This window comes from Macrotis lagotis, chromosome X (assembly GCF_037893015.1).
Source record: "Macrotis lagotis isolate mMagLag1 chromosome X, bilby.v1.9.chrom.fasta, whole genome shotgun sequence".
Classification (NCBI taxonomy): domain Eukaryota; kingdom Metazoa; phylum Chordata; class Mammalia; order Peramelemorphia; family Peramelidae; genus Macrotis; species Macrotis lagotis.
The window spans coordinates 277679483-277705831 of record NC_133666.1 but is presented as its reverse complement, the minus strand read 5'-3'; the positions used below and the strand labels follow the sequence as shown (position 1 = coordinate 277705831).

General features: G+C 34.8%; 1 long non-coding RNA gene across 1 annotated transcript in view; it reads left to right on the top strand.

Annotated features, from left to right (window-relative positions):
* Positions 1-2408: 2408 nt before the first annotated feature.
* LOC141497894 (uncharacterized) overlaps positions 2409-26349 on the top strand; it is a 100310-nt gene continuing 76369 nt past the window's right edge. The window contains exons 1-2 of the long non-coding RNA XR_012471485.1: positions 2409-2546; positions 3213-3377. This is a non-coding gene — a long non-coding RNA (uncharacterized LOC141497894). The remainder of the gene's footprint in view (positions 2547-3212; positions 3378-26349) is intronic.

Here is a 26349-nt window from a genome sequence, read left to right as displayed (position 1 = left end):
GAAGTATTCACTATTTCTGACTTTCTGAATTGTATCATGAGGTTTTTATGCCCTAGTACAAGGTCAATTTTTGTTTAGATACCATGTTCTGCAGGAAAAAAAAGTATTTTCCTTTCTATCCCCATTCAATTTTCTCCAAAAGTCTATCATGTTTAGGTTTTCTACCAATCTATTTACTTGCTTAACTTCTGCCTTGTTTATTTTATGGTTAGATTTATCTAATTCTGAGAGAGGGAGGTTGAGGTCTACCACTAGTAGAGTTTTGCTCTCTATGTCTTACTTTTACTCATTCAAATTCTCCTCTAAGAATGTGGTGTGTAAACAACTTGGTGTGTAAATATTTAGTATTGAAATTCCATTATTGTCTGTGGTACCTTTTAGGAGGATATAGTTTCTTTCCTTATCTCTTTTAATGATATTTATACCTAATATCTTCTTTCTGTTTGTATTTTGCCCCTTTTATCACCTTATCCATCTTCCCCAGTATTTTGCTTCTGAATACCACCTCAATCATTGTGTTTCTCCCTTATATCCAACATCCTTCCCTTTCTTTGTACTTTCCCTTTGCCCCTTCTTTCTTCCCTTCCTTCTGTCAGTTTCTCTTTTCCTCCACCTCCCCCCTCCCCTCTTATTACTGGAAAGGTAAGATAAGTTTCTTAATTTAATTGAATGTGTGTGTATGTTATTCCTTCTTTGAACCAAATCTGATGACAGTCACATTCTGATAGTTCTCACTTGTCCTTTGTACCTTTACATTTAAGGTAATTTACCCCATTCAATCTCCTCCATCTTCCCATATCTTTATTGAGATATTATTTTTAAATCATTCTATCAGGGTCACAGACAAGTTATGTGTTTCCATTACTTTTGGCTAAATACATTATCTCCAATACAATTACAATTCTAAGAGTTATGAGAATCTCTCCCAGGTGGGAATATAGCCTATTTCATCTTATTAGATAACAGTTTTTTATCTTTTCCCTTCTTTACCTTTTCACATATTTCTTGAGTTTCCTGTTTGAAGTCCAAATTTTCTATTTAGCTCTGGTCTTTTCTACAGGAAAAGTTGGATGTCTCCTATTTCATTAAATATTCATCTTTTACCAAAGAGAAGGCTCTGTTTTCCTGGATAGTAAATTCTTGGCTGTATTCCAAGCTCCCTTGCTCTTCAGAATATCATATTCCAGGCCCTTCAAACCCTTAATGATGATTCAGCCAGGTCCTGTGTAATCATTACTGTGTCTCATTGGTATCTAAATTGTTTCTTTCTGGTTGCTTGCAGGAATTTCTCTTTTATCTTATAGCTCTGGAATTTGATCACAATACTTGCTGTTTCAGTTTGGGATCCATTTCAGGTAGGGACCAATGTATTCTTTCAATAACTATTTTCCCTCTGGTTTCATGGCATCAGGACAATTCTCCTTTACTATCCCGAAGTATCCAATCCTGGTGTTTTTATTTTATCGTCAATGTTTGCAGAAAGGCCAATGATCCTTAAATTGTCCTTCCTGAATATATTCTTTAGGTCAGTTGTTTTGCCAATGAGGTATTTTACATTTTCTTCTAATTTTTCGATTTTTTTATTTTGTTTAACAGATTCTTATTGTCTCATGATGTCATTAATTTCCAGATTCCAGTCTTTTTTAGAGATGAATTTTCTTCATTTACCTTTTGCAGCTCCTTTTTCAGTTGTTCAATTCTATTTTTGAAGGAGTTTTACATTTGTCCAAATTTTTTTTGAGAATACTATTTTTTTTTGCACTTGGTCCATTTGCATTTTTGTTTTCTTGTTGCAAGATGGTAATTTTCTCTTTTTGTTTCTTTTTTCCAATGATTTTTACACTTCTTTCTGATCTCTTCTAAGAAGTCTTTATGAGCAGGAGATCATTTCATAGTCTCTTCAGAAGTTCTAAGTCTCTCTGAGTTAAGATCTTTGGCTTTGAGGTAGCTTTCAATGGACTGCCTTTTCATTGGCTTTTCTATATTTTCCTAGGATCTTCTGTTTGGGGGAGGGGCTGCTTCATAGACTTTTGGTGTTGAAAGCCCCAGAGGCTTTGCTCATTGGGTTTAGTAACTCCTATTGGGCCTGCCAGTAGTGGATGCTGGACACTTTCTCTGAGTGTCTGTGACCTTGATTTATGGCCCATTCCCTTGGCCTCCTAGGGATGGGGGGTGGGGCCGCAGGATCTGGATTAATTTGGAACAATGTGGGGTGGATCCTCTAATTATATAATTAATCTCCTTAATCCTCATTCAGCACTAAGGGAGATATGGGGGTGGGGTGGGGTTTTTACTTTGTTTGTTCTGGGAAGAGTCCCTATCTCCACAGGGATGGGGGGTGGAGGGTACTAAACTGGAAACATTGGGATTGTACTGAAAATATGGATCTTTCAGACCTTGTATTCCAGACTAGCCAAACTGACTGGATAGATATCTAGCCACACTCTGGAACTCTTTTGCTCGCTGTGCTGGAACTCTCCCTTCAGCCTCACTGGAACTCTCCTGCCCACTGCACACAAAGCCAATACTTCTGAGGCTGTTCTCAGGTTAGTCCCAGGGCCTCACTCCACTGTCCCTGTGCTGGCTGTCTGCTCTCTGAAACCCAGCTCACCCACACTCCCCTGAGACAGACCTTGTTGTTAGATGTTCACCTAGGTTCTTTTCTGGGCTTTGTGGATCCAAATTCTGTTAAGAGACTCCTTTCATATTAGTTCTAATGGAAAACCAGGAGAGCTTAGTACAGTACCTGGCTTCTCTCCCCCATCTTTGCCAGAAGTACCCAATTCCACTCCTTTTTGAACTAGTATCCTTACCTTCAAAGTAACATTCAATGGACCCCACTTTGTGCTGGACTTTTTTCATTTTTGGCTCTTTCCCCTAGGGTCTTGTGCTGCAGGAGGGGCTGGTTTGCAGACCTTTGGTGTTGAGTTTCCTAGAGGGGTTAGAAACTTCAGGGGCTTACTCATTGAGCCAATCAGTAAGGAATGCCAGAAGGTTTCTCTGGATTGTTTATGTTGGTAATGTCAGTGGCCCAATCCATAGGCCTGGGACAGGATCTGGGTGGTCCTCACATAATCTGGGCCCTCATGACTAGAACAGTCAGAGAATCTCTCAGGGTAATCTGTGCAATCAGTGCTGGAGAAGATCTGTAGCTCACACTCAGGCTCCTGGAGTAAGGCACCAAAACCTGGGTCTATTTCTGTTTGTTCTAGACAAAGTCAAGCCCTTCAATGGAACAATGAGGGTATCATATGGAACCTTGGAGACTCCTCTGTTGGAAACACAGCCTGGCTAGATGTCTGGAAAGCCAGACCACTGGAATTCTGCCATCTACCTGACATACATACAACAAAGGCTTCCACCACCATAGTTCTCAGGTCAGTCCCTGTTCTCACCCTGCCTACCCTGTGCTGTGTCTCCACTCTCTGCCCTGGACATGCCCACACTCCTCCTTGACCATATCCTGCTGGATATGTCTTTTAAGAGACTTGATTCATGTAAGTTCTGAGGAAGAGGCAGGAGAGTTTAAAGCTGTTTGTGGTTTCTCTCTGCCATCTTGGCCAGAAAAACCATGAATTTAAGAAAATAATAATTTCATAGCTTTATTTCAATGTAAATGGTTTCCTTTTTCATGGTATATGTTTTATTTTATACATTAAAAATATTCTGAGAAGTCTGTAGGATTCATAAGAATTTCAGCTAAAGGGATCCATCACATAAAAAGGTTAAGAGTTCATGTTCTAATGGACTGTCAGGAATTCTTTAACCAAAGATCAAGTATCTGGTATAATATCAAGAGATTGAATCACAATGTGGAAGAACAAAATCTGAACTGGAAACTCTGCTACTGACATGAATTATTTGGATGGTTCATGTCTAATGGAAAGAAGGATGGCAGGTACACATCTCTTCCTGGAGGAGTTCAAATTAAAACTGTAAAAGTGTCTGGGGGCAGAAAATGAGACTCAAAGGAATTTGAAGGACTGCCTCTACTGGTAACAGACATACCTTAACAATCTAGGTGTCCAAACTCTTAGGATAATGCTATTAGTCTGGTGGCTTGAAGAAGTCTCTGAGATTCAAAGAGAAACTATCTCAAAGAAAGGAAAATTTCATGATTATACTGGACTCCTGAGAGTCATTTGTATTTTTCCAGTATCTTTTTTTGTGAAAATAAATAAAGATGGTCTAGTATCTGATTTGCTTTATTACTTTGAATGTTTTCATAGAACAAGAACCTTTCTACCCAAATGAGAGAAAACATAAAAATGAAGTAAATTCTGAAGTTCCCAGGGTAATCTGGTTGGAGACAGTGACTCTGAACTATGCTTTTTTTAAAATTGATATTTTATTTTTACAAATACATGTTATGAAAGTTTTTTCAACATCCATCTATATGTATATGTATATTTTTAAGTTACAAAATTTCTTTCCATCTTCCCTTCCTAACCTCCCAGGTTAACATGATACATACATATTTTTCATAACCATGTTTGCAGATTAGTCATTTTCATTAACTATGGTTACACCTCAATTAATTATTCCCTTTTTAACGACTAAACTTAGTTGGAAAAGTATTTCAAATGGCCTTATTCATATTCTATTTGTATTGACCAGCAGAAGCCAAGTCTACATTTGAAGAGTTAGCTTCTTGTGATCAGAGACTGTGTTCTTTTGGTCTTTGTATCCCCCATAAATTTTTTTTTAAATCAAATTGAATAGTTAATGAGTACCTCTTAATTCTGTAATTAGAATGAGTATAAGAACCACAATAATTGAAATACTAGAGTAATTTTGTAATGCAGAGCAGATCTGATTCATTTCTCCTTCCCATTTCAGTGCCTTAATTTGACATATAAAGTCTCTCCAAATCAATAGCTAAGCGGTAACTTCATACAGTCTAGCCAGCATAAAAGGAAATCCATGCATAAGACATATATTGAAAGATTTATCAAAAGCTATTCCTTACAATTGGTCAGAAGGGATGTGGTGTATCACAAAATCTATGCTCAGATAGGTATAGTTGTATAATTACTTTCCAGATAGTAGTGGTTTGCCATTTATGAAGATGACTTCTGAGCTTTTCCTTTTATATATTGGAAACCCTATATCTGATATGTTAAAGATGTTTCCTTTAGGGGGTAGGGGAGGGTAAACATAATTGATGGAGCAAGGCATTATCTCCCATTCTGCTTCCATATGTATGCTTGGAATCATTGAGTTAGTAAGTGGTTGAGGGAAATGAGAATATGGTAGTAGAATGTTTCCTAAAGATTTCTTGAAAAGTGATATGTGAGGATATTTTCTATGATAGGTACTTCAGAGCTATCTCCATCTAGCTGAATTATTTATCTATGAAGCAACTGAATGGAGAAGAGAAGACCTTCTCAATTGTGGATATCCCTGCTTTTTTAATTAAATGTAAAAATCAAAGAATAATGAACGCTTAATGGGATATAATTCAATTATCTAGCAAGTACCAGGAGAAAGACCTTAGGTTTTTTTCTCCTGAAGAGAGGAATAAAAGTAATGTTATGTGATGTTTGAGATATTGTTATGCTCCCTCCTACTCCAATTTGAATTTTCTATATGTGAAATGCTAAGATTTCATATCTTATATGTAAAGAGAGATACAGGACAGTAATAATATTTTAATAGACAAAGATTTTTAAAAGTGAAAAATACTTTATTAATGTAGTTATGTATGAAGATAATTTGTATGTATATCTTCTTTAACAAGCAATATTTGCTTTCTATAATATTTGCATTCTATAATATTTGCATTCTATAAAAGGAAGAAGCATAATATTTGCAGTTACAAAATTCTTAGCATTAGAATCTTATCTTTATATAGATATAATACTAAGATATAGAACTTTAATAGTTTTCAAGTTTTCTTTTGAGTACTCTCTTTACTTAACCTTTGATGATCCATCTGTTGGAGAACGGTTCTTAGAAATATATTTGTGTTAATTTCCTATTTATCTTTGGTTATTACTCTCTTATTAGAGATATTTGATGCAAAGATTTATTTTCTAGTGGAAAGTCTCCCTTCTAATACTAGCTGTATATCATCCTTTCTCCAAAGCATTGTCATCTTTCAAAGTTATCTACTAATATAAAGAATCACCTGCCAGTCACCTGAATTACAAACTAAGTGTTATCCTTGACCTCTCTCTCTCTCATACTTCATCTTCATTCAGTTTTCAAGTCCTATTTTTCTTCTTTCATAACATTTCCATCATATACTTCCCCATTCCTCTGACATTGCCTCTTTTCTGATCTTATCAGCTCATGCCTGAATTTTGTTAACAGCTTCCTTGTTGATTTTCTTGCTGTATGTCTGTCCTGATTCTAATCTATCCCCTACTCAAGAAGATCTTTCTAAAAAACAAATTTGACCATATCACCACCCTAATACCTCCAAAATCAAATCTAACATCCCAATTTGGAATCAAAACCCTCCATAACATAATCTTTTCCAACTTTTCCAGGTTTCTAACACCTTTCTCTTTTCCATGTACTTTGGAATTCAGTGATACTGGTCTCCTTGTTGTTTCTTATATATAGTCATTTCATTTCTGAACTAGAATTGTTTTCACTGAAAGTTAATCATTCTGGGAATATTCTCTTTCATCTTTGCCTGATAACTTGTTGTTCTTCCTTCAATTTTTAACTAAAATTCTACTTTTTAAGAGACTTTCCCAATCTGTATTAATATTTGTATGTTCCCATTGAAATTACCTCCAATTTATCATATGTATATTTCTTGTTTACACATAGCTATTTGCATGTTGTCTCTTTATTAAAGTGCTAACTTTGAAAAAAGAGATTTTACTCTTTTGTTGGAGTTTTATTTACCTTGCTTTGAATTACTTGCATTACTCAGTACAAGGCCTGGCATACAATAGATGCCTAATCAATGTTAGCTGACTCTCAATTATTCTTTTAAATTTAAAGATTTGATTTTATTCGTATCAAGGAGTATTTATCAAGCACCCACTATTGCATATGAAAAAGCATCATGCTATTGTACTGGAGATATAGATATGAAAAATGACAAAGTCCCTGTCCTTAAGGTACTAACATTCTACTGGGAAAGGAAGAATAAATGTTTCATTGATATAGGTAAATCAAACAAAATGCAAAAGGTAATAATACAGTAATAATAGCTAGCATTCTCTTTTTGTACTTAATATTTTATTTTTTCCAATTACATATAAAGATAATATTCAACAATCATTTTTGTAAAATTTTGAGTTCCAAAATTTTCTCCTTTCTTCTCTTCCTTCCCTGTGTCCCCAAGACAGCAAGCAATCTGATATAGGTTATAATATAGTTCCACATCAGTTATGTTGCAAAAAAGAAGAATAAGAAGAAAAGACTAAAACAACAAGAAAGAAAAAAGAAAAAATGAAAATAGTATGCTTTGATTTGTATTCAGAATCCATGGTTCTTTCTCTGGATGTGGATAGCATTTTCCATCATGAGTATTTTGCAACTGACTTTTTCATAGTGCTTACTATTTGTTATATACAGCTTTAAGCACTTTACAAATATTAAACTGTTGCTGTGTTAATTGTATGACACTGTCCCCTATTCTCAGACCTGCAACTGAGAAATTGGGACAGAGATCTCATGGGGAAAAAAAGAAAAGGTGGCCACATAAGCCTATTGGCCATTTGTGATTTTTTTTTGATCATGGTAACCATGAAACAAAACAATGATCAAGTGATCAGCTTACCAGGGAACTCATTTCTACTTAACTATATTTTTTCCTTAAAACATTATTTTATAGCTCTTTAAAAGTGATTTTGGGGGGGTGGCTAGGTGGCGCAGTATGAAAATGAATTATTGCAATTAAATGATGGAACCAAGATAGTGAAGTAAGGCAGAATTTTCCTGGAGTCTTCAAAATTCATTTTTTTTTAGTTTTTTAAAAAAATTTTTTGCAAGGCAAATGGAGTTAATGTGGTTTGCCCAAAGTCATGCAGCAAGGTAATTATTGTGTCTGAGGCTGAAATTGAACTCAGGTACTCCTGACTCCAGGGTTACTGTGCCATCTAGGTGCCCCAATGAAAGTCTGAACCCTTGGAACACTGGGTTGAAAGACAAGACTGGATTGGGAACAAACCACTGCATAGGCAGAACCTGGGCTTAAAGGAGGAACTAAACCTCTTCCAAGGTAAGGCCTAGACTGCATAGGAAATATCTTTGCCAAGAACAAGCCAGGAATCAGAACATAAAAAAGCCTGGATCTATACTACCTAGATCTCAGGAGCAGAGCTAAAACAACAAAAAAGAGCAAAAAAGCTGAAAGAGCACTCATTATAAAAAAACTACTTTGTAGATAAAAATTTTTACAATGCTATGTCAGATGAAGAAATCAAAGAAAAATCACTGGGAAGTCTCAAAAGAGTCTGTGAATTGTACTCAAATCCAAAAGCTCACATAAGAGCTCAAAAGTAATTTAATACCAAAGAAGAGAGGAAGAAGAAACTTGGGGAAAAAATGAAAGTCATGGAGAAAAAATTATGAAAAATTGACTAAAGAAATAAAATCCATTAAGAGTAAAAATAACAACTGGAAAAGAAAACATAAAAGCTAACCAAAGAAAATAAAACCTTAAAAATTAAAATTGAACAACGAGAAATCAATGAATTGAAGAGACTACAAGATTCCATCAAACAAAAAAAAATGGCTGAAAAAATTGAAGAAAATGTAAAATGTAAAACAAAGTACCTTTTAGGAAAAACAAATGACCTGGAAAATATATCCAGGAGAGATAATTCATGAATCATGGAACTACTAGAAAAACCTAGATCCTTAAAAAGAACCTGGAAAACATCATGCAGGAATGGTCCAAATCTGCTAGAATGAGAAGACAATATAGCCACTGAAAGAATGCACAGAATCCCTAAAGAAAGAGACCCCAGGATAAAAACTCCAAGGAAAGTTACAACCAAATTCTAGAACTCTCAAATAAAGGAGAAAATATTGCAAGCAGCACAAAGAAAACTATTTAAATACAATAGAAACTCAAGCAGACTCACACAGGACCTACCACTGAAAGACTGGAGGACCTGGAATACCATATATATAATTTACTAACTAAAAGTTCAGAAATGAATAGAGAATTCAATCATCAAATACATGACTCAAAAAGATGCATAAAAAGGTAAGTTAGAAGGGGAAAGAAAAAAACAAAACAAAATAAAAGAAATGTTAGTGAAGACCATCAAGTTGTATACAATTCTAAAAGGGAAGATACAACACTCATAACTCTCGAGAATTGTGCTTCTCTTAGGATGATTGTAATTAAAGATACTGGACTTCCAGGATATGGGTATGGTTGGATCTTTTCTCTGCACTGAAGAGATCCAAGATGACATCACTATGTTGAGACAAAAAGCCCTGTTGAAAATCAGGTTGTTGACTCTAAACTTAAGTGTCTCAGTTTCCTCTGACCTACTCTAATATTGTTTTGGTCACAAAGCTTAACACTTTCTCTGATAAGGGCATCATAAGCTGGGTGGTCCTAAGTCAATATCTCCCATAGTATAATCAATTGTAAACTTCTTAAGTGAGACATTAAGAGCCTCCCAGTACTTAGAGCCCTGTGAGAAGCTTATAGTTAATTAAATCAGGTTGGACTTAATCCATACTCTATTTAACAAGAGATTAATTACCCTGGGTGGAGGGAGGGAAGTAGTGCAAATTATTCATAAAATAATTTGGCCTTGGATGATACTTTGGTTCATGATGATTGAATGTCCTTGGAGGGTACTTGAAAAACAGATAGCATAAAAAAATGATTATAATTTGATGTAATTCAAGTCTCTTGAAAATTGTACTTCTAATGAGACAAAAGAGGGAAAGTTACTTATTGACCTTCAGGCAATGCTGCTTATCAAACAGTCAATCAATCAATCAAAATGTGATGGTACTTGAAAACACTTTGAGCATATCAAGCAATTAATCAAACTGTGACTGATGATCCCTTATTAATAGTACTTGAGAAATAAATAACACCAGGTGATGAAACACAAAGATTTATAATTTTAGAGGGAAAGGAGGGAGGGTATGAACACTGAGTAAATGCAAGTCAATAGTTTGGTTCAGAGAGGGAATAAGATACATTCCCACTGGGGTTTAAAAAGCTATCCTACTCTACAGGGAAGGGGGTGGGGTGAGGAAAGTGAAAGAGAATGGAAGAAGGGACTGAGAAAAGGGTAGGCAAAGTTATAAATGAAAATAAACTGAAAGTTACAATTTAAAAGAAAAGGATTTTTTCCCCCACAGTTAAAATAAGAATGAATATTTTTATCAATATGCAGAAAAAAAGCCAAAATATTTATTAAAATCTCTCCCTATATAAAATAGGGTTTTCTCATATTATCATATTTATCACATGTTTTATGTAAAAATATTTCATATAAGAGAAAAACAGATTATTTTAATAACTAGATAATAATGGTCCTCAGGTACAAAAAATATGTGCTTGAAAATGTAACTTTTTCACATGGTAGACTCTTGGTTTATTTATTTTATATTATTACAATAATTTTGGTATAAGAGTATACATAAATACTCCTCCCTCCCCCACCCAAGAAGATGAGAAATCTCAAGAATAGTGAGAGAGAAAAAAAATTACTTCAGTCTATGTTCAGATTCCAATGGCTTTGTCTGGGGTGAGTTGTCTTCTTTATCATAAGTCCACCAGAGAACTTGCTTCAATATTTTTTCTGCAGTTGTTCTTACTAGCTGTATTTCCCTCCATTCTATTTCTCCCCACTCTCATTTATTCTATTCTCTCTCTCCTTTCACCTTGTCCCTGTCCAAAAGTGTATTGTATTTGAGCACTCTCTCCCACAATTCTCCCTCTCTTCAATCACCTATTCCTTCCTTTCCCCCTCATTCCCCCTTATCCCATCCCTTTCTTCTCATTTTTTTCTCTAGGGTAAGATACATTTCTATACCCTATTAAGTGTACATTATTTCCTCTCTGAGCCATTTCTGAGGAGAATGAAGGCTCATTCATTCCCCCTCATCTTCCCCTGTTCCATTCCATTGAAAAAGCTCTTATGTGAAATATCTTAGCTCTTCTTCCTCTCCTTTTTCTTCCTCCCAGTACTTGCCTTTATCACCCATTGACTCCATCTTTTTACTATATTATACCTATATTATACTATATTACTATATTCTGCTCCTTCATGTGTCCTGTCTATATATGCTTCTTCTAACAGCTCTTATAAATGAGAAAGTTCATATGTGTTATCAGTATCTTTTTCCCATGCAGGAATAAAAACAATTAAATATCATTAAGTTCCTCATAGTTAGTCCTTGTCCACCCCTCTATGGTTCACCAGAGTCCTGTACTTGAAGATCAAACTTTCTGTTCAACTCTGGTTGTTTCAATAGGAAAGTTTGAAAGTCCCCTGTTTCATTGAAAGTCCATCTGTTCCCCTGAAAGGATGTTCAGTTGTGCTGGGTAGTTGATTCTCAGTTGTAAACCAAAATCTTTTGCCTTCTGGAATATCATATTCCAATCCCTACAAGCCCTTGATGTGGATGCTGTCAGATACTGTAAAATCCTGACTGTAGAGCCATAGTAGTTGAATTTTTTGTTTCTGGCAGCTTTTACTATTTTCTCTTTGACTTGGGAGTTGGAATTTGGATACAATATTCCTGGAAGTTTTTCTTTTGGAATCTCTTTCAGGAGGTGACTTGTAAATTCCCTCAATTTTTATTTTACCCTCTGCTTCTAAGATATCAGGGCACTTTTGATGTATTATTTCTTTGAAAAATAAAGTGTAGGCTCTTTTCCTGGTCATGAATTTCAGGTAGCCCAATAATTTTTAAATTATTTCTTCTGGATATGTTTTCAAGGTTGGTTGGATTTCCAATGACATATTTACATTTTCTTCTAACTTTTGGCTTTTTGGGAAGAATTTCATTTCTTCTTGATTTCTTGCAAAGTCATCAGCTTCATTTAGTTCCATTATGAATTTGAAGGAGTTATTTTCTTCAGAGACCTTTTATATCCCCTTTTCCAGCTGGCCAATTCTGCTTTTTAAGGCATCCTTTTCCTCATTTGCCTTTTGTTTTGCTTTTTCCCCCCAATTGGCATAAACTGGTTTTTAGCATATTATTGTCTTCACTATTTTAAATTTTTTCCACAAATCTGTTGATTTGGTTTTCATGATTTTTCTGCATCACTCTCATTTCTCCTCCCAATTTTTCCTCCACCTTCCTTAATTGCTTTTCAAAGTCTTTTCTGAGCTCATACATAGTCTGAGACCATTTTCTATTTCTCTTGGAGGTTTTAGATATGGAAGCTTCGATTTTGATGTCATCTGATTATGGATTTTGATCTTTTGTTTCCTCTTTTCCTCAGCCCAATACTAATTTGCAACACTTCCAAGACTGGGTTTTTTTGGGACACCCCACTGAGACTTTTATTCCTCCAAGGTCTTATGCTCTCTTGCCTGTGCTTTGATATGTAGAAGACCAAAGTCTCTCCCCTCTGCCCTGGAGCTGTAAGGATGATACCTGCTAACTTAGTATGGAAAGCCAAACTGCAACCTGGATCTGTGTATGGGTAATTAGCAGAGTCCTGCCCCAGGGAGAGAAGAGAGAGATTTATGCAGTCTTCCCAACCTCTTCACCATCTGTGGACTGTGCTCTGGAGGTGCTAGCTGGTTTCCCCAATTCCCACTGCAGGTTCTTGCCACAGAGTTTCTCTGAGACTCAGGCTGCTCTGAGGCTGACACTCCTCACTCCACACTCATTATTTTGCAGCTGTGTTCTCTCACAGCCCTTTCAAGCTGCTCCTGGTGATCCCTGGGCTGGACTGGGCTGTGCTGCACTGTGGTCAGGGGTTTTTTCCAACCCCTGGTCCCAGTGAAACACACCTTTCCTGTGGAACTTCTAAGTTATCTTGAACTGGGAAAATGTATCACTTGGTGTTTTTGTGGGTGCTGCCCCTCTAAATTTTGTCTAGAGTAAAAATTTGATGGCTTTTGGAGTTTTGGGGGGAAGGAGTTTCTAGGAAATGGTGTCTTCATGTTGCCATCTTGGCTCTGTTCCCAAAAGAAAAGTTAAAGCACAAAGGGAGTTGACATTTGGTGAGTAGGAATAAGAGGAAAGGAAAGAGAAAAATATAAATGGGGAAAGATAGCATGGGGGAAACACAGAATTAGAAATCTTAAGTGTAAATATGAAAGGGATGAACTGTCCCATAAAATGGAAGCAGATTGCAGAGTATACTAAAAAAACAGAATTCTGTAATATGTGTTTGCAAGAAATATATTTCCAGCAGAGACATACACACAGGGTAAAGGTAAAAGGATGGAGGAAAACATATTATGCTTCAGTTGAAGTAAAAAAATCAGGATTAGTGATCCTGATCTCAGATAAAGCAAAAGCAAAAAAAAGATATTATTAAAAGGGATAAGGAAGGAAATTACATCTTCTTAAAAGGCACCATAGGTAATGAAGTTATATCATTATTAAACATATATACATGTAGTGGCATAGCATCCAGATTTCTAGAGGAACAGCTGAATGACACAGCAAAATTTTAATAATGGGGGAACTCAACCTCCTTCTTCCAGGACTAGATAAATCTAATCACAAAATAAACAAAAAAGAAGTTAAGAAGGTGAATGAAATCTTATAAAACTTCAGATATGATAGACCTCCAGAGAAAACTTAAGGGGGATAGAATAGAATATACTTTTTTCTTGGCAGTATATGGCATCCATAATAAAATTGACCATGTACCAGGGCATAAAAGTTTATAATCAAATGCAGAAAGGCAGAAATAATATACATACTTCTCAGACCATGATGCAACAAAAATAACATATAATAAAAGCTCATAGGAAGATAAAACAAAAACTATTTGGAAGCTAAATACTTAATTTTAAATAATGAGTGAATCAAATAGAAAATCATAGAATTAATCAATAATTATATCCAAGAAAATGATAATAATGAGACATTATACCAAAATTTATGGGATGGAACCAAGGCAGTTTTGAGGGAAAATTTATATCTCTAACTGCTTATATCAATAAAAGGGAGAAAGAGGAGATAACAAATTAAATATCCCCATTTAAATACCAAATTAGAAATTCTGAAAGTCAAGGGAGAGATTAATGAAATTGAAAGGAAGAAAATTTTGGTCTAATAAATAAAACTGAGAATTGATTTCATGAAAAAGCCAATAAAATAGATAAAGCTTTGGCTAATCTGATTTTAAAAAAAGAAAGAAGATAGGCAGTATCAAAAATGAAAAGTGTGAAGTAGCCACTAATGAGAAGGAAATTAAAGTGATAATTTGGGCCTACTTTGCTGAACTGTATGCTAATAAATTTGATAACCTGATTGAAATGAATATTTACAAAAATATAAATGGCCTAGATTAACAGAAGAGGAAATAGCATACTTAAATAATACCATTCTGAAAAAAAGAAATTGAAGAAATGATCAATAAACTCCCTACGGAAAAGTACCCAGGTCCAGATGAATTTACAAGTGAATTCTACTAAAAATTAAGTTTATTTACTTAAATTGCTTTAAAAATTGGAGAAAAAGTTCTGCCAAATTCCTATTATGACCCCAACATGGTGCTGATACATAAACTAGGAAGAACCAAAACAGATAAAGAAAATTATAAACCAATATCCCTAATGAACATTGAGGCAAAAAATCTTAAATTAAATTTTACCAAAGATATTACAGCAATTTATTATTGGGATCATATGCCATGATCATGTAGGATTTATATCAGCTAGGCAGGGATGTTTCAATATTAGGAAAACACTCAACATAACTGAATAAATCAATAGCCAAACCAACAGAAATCCTATGGTTATCTTGATAGATGCTGAAATTGAAAGGAAGAAAACCACTGATCTCATAAGTAAAACTAAGAGCTCATTTTATGCAAAAGTCAGTAAAAGACAAATCTTTGGTTAATCTGATTTAAAAAAGAAAGAAGATAACCAAATTGCCATTATCAAAAATGAAAAGGGAGAAGTAACCACCAATAAAGAGTAAATTCAAAAGATAATTCAGAGCTACTTTGCCCAACTATATACCAATAAATTGGATAACTTGAGTGGAATATATGAATATTTACAAAAATGCAAACTCCCCAGATTAATAAAAGAGAAAATGAATTATTTAAATAGCCTTATTTCAGAAAAGGAAATTGAAGAATCTATCAATAAACTCCCTAAGAAAAAGTCTCCAGGTGCACATGGATTTACAAGTGAATTTTACCACACATTTAAGGAGCAATTAATTTCTATCAGATCTATGGAAAGGGGACAAATTTATGATCAAACAAAAATTAGAGTACCTTATAAGCTGCAAAATGATTTTGATTATAAGAAATTAAGAAGGTTTTACACTACTAAAATCAATGCTGCCAAAATTAAAAGGAAAGCAGAAAGTTGGGAAACAATCTTAACAACAAGGAGTTCTGGTAAAGGTCTTACTTTTAAGGTCTCATATATAGAGAACTGAATCATTTTTTAAGGTTGCAAATCATTTACCAGTTGAAAAATGATCAAAGGATATGGACAGTTTTCAAATGAAGAAATTAAAATTATACATAATTGCATGAAAATTTATCCAAATCATTACTGATTAGAGAAATGCAAATTAAAACAAATCTGAGATATCACCTCATACCTAGCAGAGAGGCTAAGATGAAAAAAAGGGAAAATGATCAATGTTGAGGAGGTTGGGGAGAATTGGGACATTAATGCATGACTGGTGAAGTTGTGAATTAATCCAACCATTCTGGAGAGCAATATGGGATGATGCTCAAAGAGCAATGAAGTTGTTCATACCCTATGACCTAGAAATTCCAATTCTAGGCCCATATCCAGAAGAAATCATAAAATTTGTAAAAGTCCCACATGTTCCATAGTGGCAAAGAATTGGAAATTGGGGCAATATCCATCAATTGGGAAATGATTGAACATGTTATAGTACATGACTATTCTTCAATAATATTGTTCTATAAGAAACCATAGATGGTCAGACTCTACAGAAGCATTTAATGAATCACAGGATCTGGTGCTGAGCAAAGTGAACAGAACCAAGAGAATAACGAACACATTAATAACAACATTGTGAGATGATCAATCCTGATGCATGCAGCTACTCTCAACAATTCTGAGAGCTAGGACAACCCTATTAGACTGACTATCAACAATGCTATCCCCTACAGATCAAGAAAAACAAAATCCTTCAGAATCTAATGAACACTATAATCACTTTTTTTAAAAAAAATCTCATGCATCTCTTTCCCTTAATCCTAATACTTCATACTGAAAATGATTGATCTGTTAATATGTTTAGCACCAATGTGTATTTATACTATCAACCTGACTGTTCATTGCTAAGGGGAGGGGGGTGGGGAATGGAGAGTGGAAGTAATTTTGTACCTTAAAAATATGCATAGGCATATGGATGAATGTTAAAAAAAACTTTCATGATATATTTGGAAAAATAAAATATTAGTTAAAAAAAGGAAAGCAGAAAGAGAGTGATAAAAATCACACAGCTATGGACAGTCATCAATATATATTTAGATTCCCTTATTTGTAAAAGATGTCCCTGTCCTTCAAATGACCAATATTCACAAACTCAGTGTCATCTTTGTCTTCTCTTTTATTCTACATATAGAAAACAATTGCAAAATATTTTAATTTATACATCTATAACATTACATATAGCATATTATGGATATATGTCTCTTCTTTCTGTCTTCCTTCCTTCCTTCCTTCCTTTCCTTCCTTCCTTCCTTCCTTCCTTCCTTCCTTCCTTCCTTCCTTCCTTCCTTCCTTCCTTCCTTCCTTCCTTCCTTCCTTCCTTCCTTTCCTCTTACATTCTCTCTCTCTCTCTCTCTCTCTCTCTCTCTCTCTCTCTCTCTCTCTGTTTCTTTCCTTCATTCCTTATTTTTCTTTCTTTCTTATTTACTCCTACCCTTGTTCATGAGCTTCATTTGTAGTGGAGGATCATCATCACCTCTCATTTAAAACAGGACAACAGACTCCTACTTTTTCTTCCTTAGTCTCACCTATGTCCAATCAAGCTCTATACAACTCCCAAAATAATTTTCCTGAGGTAGAAATCTGAACCTGTTATACAATTACCCAATATACCCTAGTGACACTCTCTTAATTCAATGATCAAAGATAATAAACTTTTATTTGGGACATTTAAGTTTGCTTCAACCTCCCTTTACAGTCTTATTATATGTTACTAACTTCAAAAATATTACATTATAGTCAATCTCACTTTACTTCTTTTCGCATGACATTTAATCTCCTATTCCTGGGTCTTTGAATTGACTATCTTGGATTCCTATATTCCATCTTCTACCTCTTATAACCCTTAATTTTCCTTTTAGGGTATGCTTAAACTCACATTATACACTGACATGGAAATTAACTATTATAAATTAAATGATTGGTTAAGCTAAAATTGTGAAATAAGGCAAGAACTTAGCTAAACTCTCCCAAATTAATTTTAAATATTTATAAACTAATGCTTCAAAATAAATTCTACAATAGCAGAACCAACAAAAAGACATGGTGAAAAAACATTCCAGTCCATGTCAAGTTAGAAGATTGGAAGAAAAAAAAAGTCTATCTCTTTAGTATAAAAGGGGACCACAGTCCAGCACAAGCAGTGTCCAGACAACCAGTTGTACCTCTAGCAAGTTGGCAGCAGAAATCATAAGCAATGAGATCTCATGGCCCCTACTTCTCAGGGTAGCCAAGTGATAAGTCTCCAGCCTAAATTTATGCCAGCACTGAAGCTCTAGAGGCTCAAGTCCCATGATCTGTAGTCCCTTATTCAGCCTCTAGGGTATCCCAATGACAAGACCTCTTTTCCCCTAGTGCAGTCCGGAAGTGAACCAGTGCTAAAGTCATATGCAAATAGTTAGATCAATACCCACTCCAACACAGTAGCAGAACCCAATCCTACCATGCAAGATATAAAATCGATTGGAAAATTAGCAAATAATAACAAAAAAGAACCTGATTCTAGAAAGCTACTAAAGTGACAGGGAAGCTCAAAAATGAAAACTCAGAAGAGGATAATGATGGCAAGATAGTTTTATACAAAGCCTGAGAGAAAAATATAAATTGATTTCAAACAACAACAACAACAAAATAGCTGAGCTCAAAAAAGATTTTAGAAATCAAATAAGAAAGAAAGAAGAAAATTTGGAAAAAAAGAGTTTTACTAAAGAATCATGAGTGAAGTACCAACAACTTACTAAGGAAAGCACAAAAAATGAGAAAATGGATGAAAATTCAATAAAGAAAACAACTAATAATAAGTAGAATTGGTCAATGGAAAAGCATAATTCCAACAACATTATATTAGGGCATAGCCAATATGGTGAATTAAAGGCAGCAACTCACCCAAGCTCTACCCTAAGCTCCTCCAAATACTTTTAACTATAACTCCAGACAAATTCTAGAAGAAAAACCACAAAAAGATGAAGTGAAGGAATTTTCTAAATCAAGAAAATTTAGAAGGTTGTCAGGAAAGGTCTGTTGTATTAAGGTGGGGAAGGATCTTAGTCCAATGCAGATTGCCTCAGGAAACTGGGGCAGGAGCAAGTGCATTAGCCAAAGCAGGAGTAACCACTTTTAGAGCTCTCAAAGGGATCAAATCAAAAGGAAATTACAGGAGTCCTTTTGCTAGTACTGAAATTGGACCCTGTCCATACTCAGATCCTTGTCACAGTCTTGGTTGGCAGTCTCAGCATGAGAAAGAACACTACCACACCAGAGCTTGTGACCACAGTGGAACATGGACTCTGTTCCCAGGTCAAAGACAGAAAAGAAAACTTGTGTTTGCTCACAGACCAGAGCACAAGGCAGGAAAGTAGTAAACAGCTCTCCTTAATTCAAGCTGCATTGGAAGAAATGTAAACTTGCAAGTTCTCAGAAGTATCTCTGAAAAGAGGTACACAAAATCCCAGCATCTTGGGATTTTGTTCTCTACACCCTAGAAGTAGAGCCCTATTTTTATCAAAGAGTTAAAATCAAGTTATAAGGTGGGAAAATGAGCAAACACAGAAAAACCTCTGACCATAGTAAGTTACTATGGAGAAAAGTTCAAAACACATACTCAGAAGATAATAACAAAGTCACATCTCCTACATATAAAATATCCCCCAAAATATGAATTGATGTCAGGTCATTGAAAAACAAAAAAGGATTATGAAAATCAAATTAGAAATGTAGAGGAAAATTGGGAAGAGGAGTTTTGCAAGAACATCATGACAAATGAGGAGTCAATAGCTTGGTAAAGACATACACACACAAACACACACACACACACACACACACACACACACACACACACAGAAATGCTGAAGAAAATAACATTAAAAAAACAGCCTCAGCCAAATGTTAAAGAGATTCAAAAAAATCAGTGGGGAGAAGATTGTCTTAAAAGGCAGAATTGATCAAAAGAAAAAAGAGGGACAAATATCCACTGAAGAAAAACAATACTACTTAAAATTAGAATTGGTCAAATGGAACAGTGGGTACAAAGGTTTGCTGAAGGGAATAATTCCTTAATAGTTATAACTGAACAAATGGAAAATATTGACTCTAAGAGAAATCAAAACACAACCAAAATACCCCAAAAGAATGAAAATAGAAAATGTGTAATGTCTCCTTAGAAAAGCAATTGACTTAGAAAATAGATCTTGGAAATTTATTTTAGGATGAATTATTCAAACATTATTGAACTATCTGAGAGTCCTGATGAAAAAAAGAGTTTAGGAAATATCTTTCAAGAAATTATTAAGTTGGGCAGCTAGGTGCCATAGTGGATAGATCACCAGCCCTGGAGTCAGGAGTATCTGGGTTCATATCCGACCTCAGACACTTAATAATTACCTAGCTTTGTGACCTTGAGCAAGCCACTTAACTCCATTTGCCTTGCAAAAAACCTAAAAAAATTACTAAGGAAAACTTCCCTGTTATTCTAGAACCAGAGGGTATATTAGAAATTGAAAGAATCCATCAATCACCTACTAAAGGAGATTCTATATTACAGTCAAATTCTAGAGCTCCCAGTTCAAGGAGAAAATATTTCAAGCTGTCAGAAAGAAGCAATTCATTATGGAATCACATTCAGTATAAGACAAGATTAGGCAGCTTCTTCTTTAAGGGATTAAAGAATTTGGAATATGATAGTGCAGAAGGCAAAAGAGTTTGGATTGCAAAGCAAGAATCAACTATACAGCAAAATGAAGCATGTTCTTTCAGGGGAAAAGATGAACATTCAATGAAATAGGAGGCTTTCAAACTTTCTTGATGAAGAGACCAGAGCTGAACAGAAAATTTAATCTTCAAATACAGGACTCAAGAATAGCATAGAAAGGTAAACAGGAAAGGAAAATCATGAGGGATTTATTGATGTACTGTTTATGCTCCTACATGGAAAGATGCTACTGGTAACTCATGAGAACTTTATTAGGGTAGTTAGAAGGAATATGTATATATATGTATGTATATATGAGTGTATATATGTTCACACATACATGCATATATACATAGATGATATATAGAGCACACAATTGTGAATAGAATATGAAGGGATAATATCCAAAAAATAAAATTAAAGGGTGAGAGAAGAATGCACAAGAGAAGGAAAAATGGAAAATTGGAATGGGGTAAATTATCTCCCATAAAAGAAGAAAGAAAAAAGATTTTATAATGCATGAGAAGGGGAGAGTTAAGAAAAATTGACTGAGCCTTACTCTCATCCAAATTGACTCAAAGAGGGCAAAACATATCCACTCAGCTGAGTATAGATATCTATGTTACCTTACAGGTAAATAGTAGGGAAAGGAACAAGAGAAGTAAGAGTGATGATAGAAGGGAGGGCAAAGTAGGTGTGGGAGTAGTGAGAATCAAAACATTTTGAGGAGGGACAGGATGGAATGGAGTGAGATAATAGAATAAATATGGTGATAAGATGGATGGAAATAAAATTTTTGAATCATTTTCTCTAAAACAACCTTATTTCTCAATCCATACCATGGAAACAATGCAAAAACTAACAGACTACCTTCTGTGGGGGGTGGGGAGAGGGAAGCAAGAATAGGGGTAAATTTGTAAAACTCAAAATAATAAAATCTTTCATTGGAAAAAAATAGGCTCTCTCCTGGGCCTTGTCTATAAAAGCTCCTTCTAAATGCTCTAATAAAAGAAAAGGTTCACATGAGTATTATCAATATAATCTTCCCATGCAGGAATACAAACAGCTCATCATCATTAAATTCCTCATAATTGACCCTTCTCATCCACTCTCTCTATGCTTCACCTTAGTCCTGCACTTGAAGATCAAAGTTTCTATTCAGCTCTGTTTCAACAGGAACATTTGAAATTTTCCTGTTTCTTTGGAAGTCTACTTTTTTCTCCTGGAAGCGGTTGTTCATTTGCATTCCAAGCTCTTTTGCCTTCTGGAATATCATATTCCAAGCCTTACAAAACCTTAATGTGGATACTGATAAGCCCTGTGTAATCTGACTGTAACTCCACAATATTTGAATTATTTCATTCTGACTGCTTGTAACATTTTCTCTATGACTAGGGAGTTCTGGAACTTTGCTATAATATTCCTGATATGTTTGACATTTTCTTCTAATTTTTCATTCTTTTGTTATTGTGCTATTGCTTCTTGATTCCTCACAAAATTGTCAGCTTCCTTTAGCTCCATTATACATTTGAAGGTGTTTTCTTCAGAGAACTTTCTTATCTTCTTTTCTATCTGGCCAATGCTGCTTTTTAAGTTATTCTTCTCATTACTTTTTTGGACTGCTTTTTTCCATTTGACCTAAACTGGTTTTTAGTTTATTATTTTCTTCAGCATTTTTTTGGATCTTCTTCACCAAACTGCTGGCTTGGTTTTCATGTTTTTCCTGCATCTCTCTCATTTCTTTCCCCAAATTTCCCTCTACCTCCCTTACCTAACAAAATCTTTTTTGAGCTCTGCCATAGCCTGAGCCCAACTCATATTTCTGGGAGACTTTGGATTCAGAAACTTGGATTTTGTCATCTTTTTTGTGTTTTAATGTGTTTTAATCCTCCATGGCACTAAAGTAATTGTCTATAGTCAGGATCCTTTTATCTGTGTACTCATTTCCCCAACCTGTGCATTAGTTTTGGGGTACTTCGCAAACTTTTTAGTATTATTGGGACACCCCTACAAGGACTACGGTTCCTTCAAGGTCTTATGAGATGTTCTGAGTGCTCTCTTAGCCTATGCTTTGCTTTGGTCTGTGGATGACCACAAGCACAACCCTCTGCCCTGGGGCTGTGAGGAGGGTCCCTGCTCTATGGCAATGGAGGCAGGGGGGGGGGGAGCAGAGTGCAACCAAAGTGTGAATGTGGACAAAGTACCAGATTCCTGTCCCAGGGACAGAATACAGTCTCCTTCCACCTGGTTACCTTCCATAGGCTGAATGTTCTGGAAGCACAAATCAGAGCTTTATGGGCCTGCTTCCATTTCCTGGGATCTGGGCTGTGCAGAGAGAGTGCTGCAGTTACACTGATGGCTGCAGCTGTGCTGAGGGTCACTCTGGTTCCCACTCACCCTGGCAGAGATTTCCCCACTGATCTTCCAAGTTGTATTTGGTGCTTCCTGGGTTGGCAGATCAGGAAACTGCTTCTCCTGCCAGAATCCAGTACTCCCAAGGACCCAGGCACCCTGTGGGCTGTTTCCAGAAGGCTGGAACCCTTTGGCTCCAGTGCAATGATCCTGGCTGCACTGCTGCCCCCCTCCAACCTTATGGAATTGAGCCTTCCCAGGATCTTCCAGGTTACCTTGGGCTGGAGAATTGCCTTACTGGATCTTTCCATCAGCTCTCTCTCAACAATTTAGTTAGAGTCATAATTTTAAGGTTTTTGAAACATTTTGGAGAGAGCTCCTTGGAAAGGATGTTCTAAGGCCACCATCTTGGCTCCACCTCAACTCAAATATTTTTGAAAAAAATAATGTTCATATAATTATTGAAAAATAAATATTTCCCCTAAAACTACTTTGGCTATATCCCATAACTTTTGATATAATGAGTCATCATTATCTTTGTCTTGGATGAAATTGTTTCTGTGATTTGTTGTTTGATCCACTCATTCTTTAAAAGTAGGTATTTTGTTTCTGATTAATTTTTAGTTGATCTTTCAAGGGTACTTTATTACATGCAATTTTAGTGCCTCATATGCTGATGGGTTGAATTCCTTTTCCAACTAGACATTTTTTACTTTTAAATGAGTTTATTTCTTCAGTCAATTTTTCATAATTCTCCTGCTTTGGTCTCATTTTTTTTTTTCTCCTTTTTTCTTCTTTTTCTCTTCTTTGGCATTAAAGCTTCTTTTAGAGCTCTTTCAAGAGGTCTTTTTGGATTGATGTCAATTCATGCACTTCTTTATGTAGGCATTTCTTCATTGCTTTCTTCTTGAATGGATTTTTATCATTCTTATCAATATAGTAGCTTTCTGTGTTTGTTTGGTTATTTTTTAGGTGGGGGTGAGGGTATTGTTCATTTTGAGAATTGAGCTCTTCTGGTGAACAGGGAAAATACTCCCAAATTTTTTGTGCTGGGGCTGAATTTTGATTCCTGGCTTAACATTTTATCTTTAAATGCTAATGTGAATAAAATAGAGAAAGAGGCGCTCAATGAATTCAACATACAACTAAAAAAGGTCAAAAAAGAACAAATTAAAAACCCTCAATTAAAGGCCCAACTAGAAATTCTGAAAACTAAATGAGAAATTAATAAAATTGAAAGTATGAAAACATTGAACTAATAAATAAAACAGAGTTGGTTTTATGAAAACAAAACCAATAAAATAGATCTTTAGTCAATTTGATTTTAAAAAAGAAACAAGAGAAACAAATTTCCAACATAATAAAGGAAAAGGGTGAACTCATCACCAATTAGAAGGAAATTGAAGTAATAATTCAATTATTTTTCCCAACTGGATGCCAACAAATTTGACAATCTAAGTGAAATTGATGAAAATTTACAAAAAAAAATAAGCTACTCAGATTAACCAAAAAAGAAATAAAATGATTAAATAACCTCATTTCAGGAAAAAAGAAATTGAGAAAATGATTAATAAACTAAGAAAAAATCTCCAGGGTCAGATGGATTTACATGTGAATTTCACCAAACATTTAAGGAACACTTGATTCCAATTCTATATAAAATATTTTAAAAACAGTAGAAGGAGTTCTGCCAAATTCCTTCCATGACACTGAAGTGGTGCTGTCAAAACAAAGAAATTTATAGACCAATCTCCATAATAAATATTGATACAAAATTATAAAATTAAATTTTAGCAAAGGAATTACCGAAATTTTCAATAGAATGATATAACACAACCAGGTAGAATTTATACCAGTTAGACAAGGATAGTTCAATATTAGACAAAGAATCATCACAATTGACCATCTCATTGACAAATGTAACAGAAATCATGATTATTTCAATAGATGCTGAAAAAAGTCTGACAAAATATGACATCTATTACTATTAAAAACTAGAGAATATAGGAATAAACTGAGTTTTTCCTAAAATGATAAGCAGTATTTATCTAATATTATCGGTTAATATTATATGAATTGGGAATACACTAGCAGTATTTTCAGTAAGATCAGGGATGAAATTAGGATGCCCATTATCAGCCATACTATTCCATATTATATTAGAAATACTAGGTTTAGGAATAAGAGAAGAAAAATAAATTGATGGAATCAGGAGGTAACAAAACTTTCACTCTTTGCAGATGATATGATGGTAGGCTTAGAGAACCCCATAGTAATCAATGAAAAAACTACTTGAAACAAAACTTCAGTGAACTAGTTGAATAAATGCACTTATGTCATTAGTATTATTACATTTGAATAAGAAGGCCAAAAAGTAGGAGATGAAAAGAGAAATTCCATTTAATGTAACTGTAGACAACATAAAATACTTGGAAATGTACCTTCCAAGACAAATCCAGAAACTATATGAACACACTTATGAAATGCTTTTCACAGAAATAAAGTCAGATCTAAACAACTGGAAAATGCCAATTGCTCATGATTAGGCTGAGCTAATATAATATAAATGACAATTCTGTCCAAATTAAATTACTTATTTGGTGCCAGATTCATCACACTACCAAAACAAGTTCATGGAACTAGAAAAAAAATGCTAGCAAAATTGATCTGGAGCCTCAAAAATCAAGAATATCAAGAGAATTGATGAAATGTAAAATGTAAAGGAAAGTCACCTAGCTATACAAGATCTAAAACTGTATTATAAAGCTACAGTCATCAAAATTATCTGGTACTGGCTAAGAAATAGAGAGTGGGATCAATGAATTAGATTAGGTACCAAAAAGCCAGTAGTAAAGGACAATAATTTACTTTTTGATAAATCTAAATACCATTGTCTTGGATTAGAACTCAAAATTTGAGAAAACTCCTGGGAAAACTAAAAAATGATATAGCAAAACCTCATCATAGACCCACTTCTCACACTCCATACCAAAATAAGATCAAAATGGGTACAAGATTTAGACATAAAGGATGATACCATACACCAATCAAGAGAACAAGAAATACTCTATCTGTTGGATCTATGGAGAGGGGAGAAGTTTATGACCAAACAAGAAATGCAAAATGTATGATTTTTAGTATATTAAATTTAAAAGATTTTGCACAAATAAATCCAATGCACTCAAGATTAGAATAAAGGTAGAAAACAAGTTTCATGGTTAGTGTTTCTGATGAAGGTCTTGTTTCTAAAATAAATAGAGAACTGAATCAAAATATAAGATTACAACTCATTTCCCAATGGATAAATGATTGAAGGATATGAACAGGTAGTTTTCAAATGAAGAAATTAAAACTCATTATCATCATATGAAAAAATTCTCTAAAACATTATTGATTACAGAAATGCAAATTAAAACAGCTCTGAGGTACCACCTCAAGTCTCTCAGATTGACTAAGATGTCCAAAATGGAATTTTTTTTTAGGTTTTTTTTTTTTTGCAAGGCAAATGGGGTTAAGTGGCTTGCCCAAGGCCGCACAGCTAGGTAATTATTAAGTGTCTGAGATCAGACCGGATTTGAACCCAGGTACTCCTGACTCCAAGGCTGGTGCTTTATCCACTACGCCACCTAGCTGTCCCTCACAATGGAATTTAATGTAGGAGAGTTTGTGGGAAAACTGGAGCACTTATGCATTGGCGGTGGAGTTATGAAGTTATTCAAGGTAGCCTACGTGTTCCAG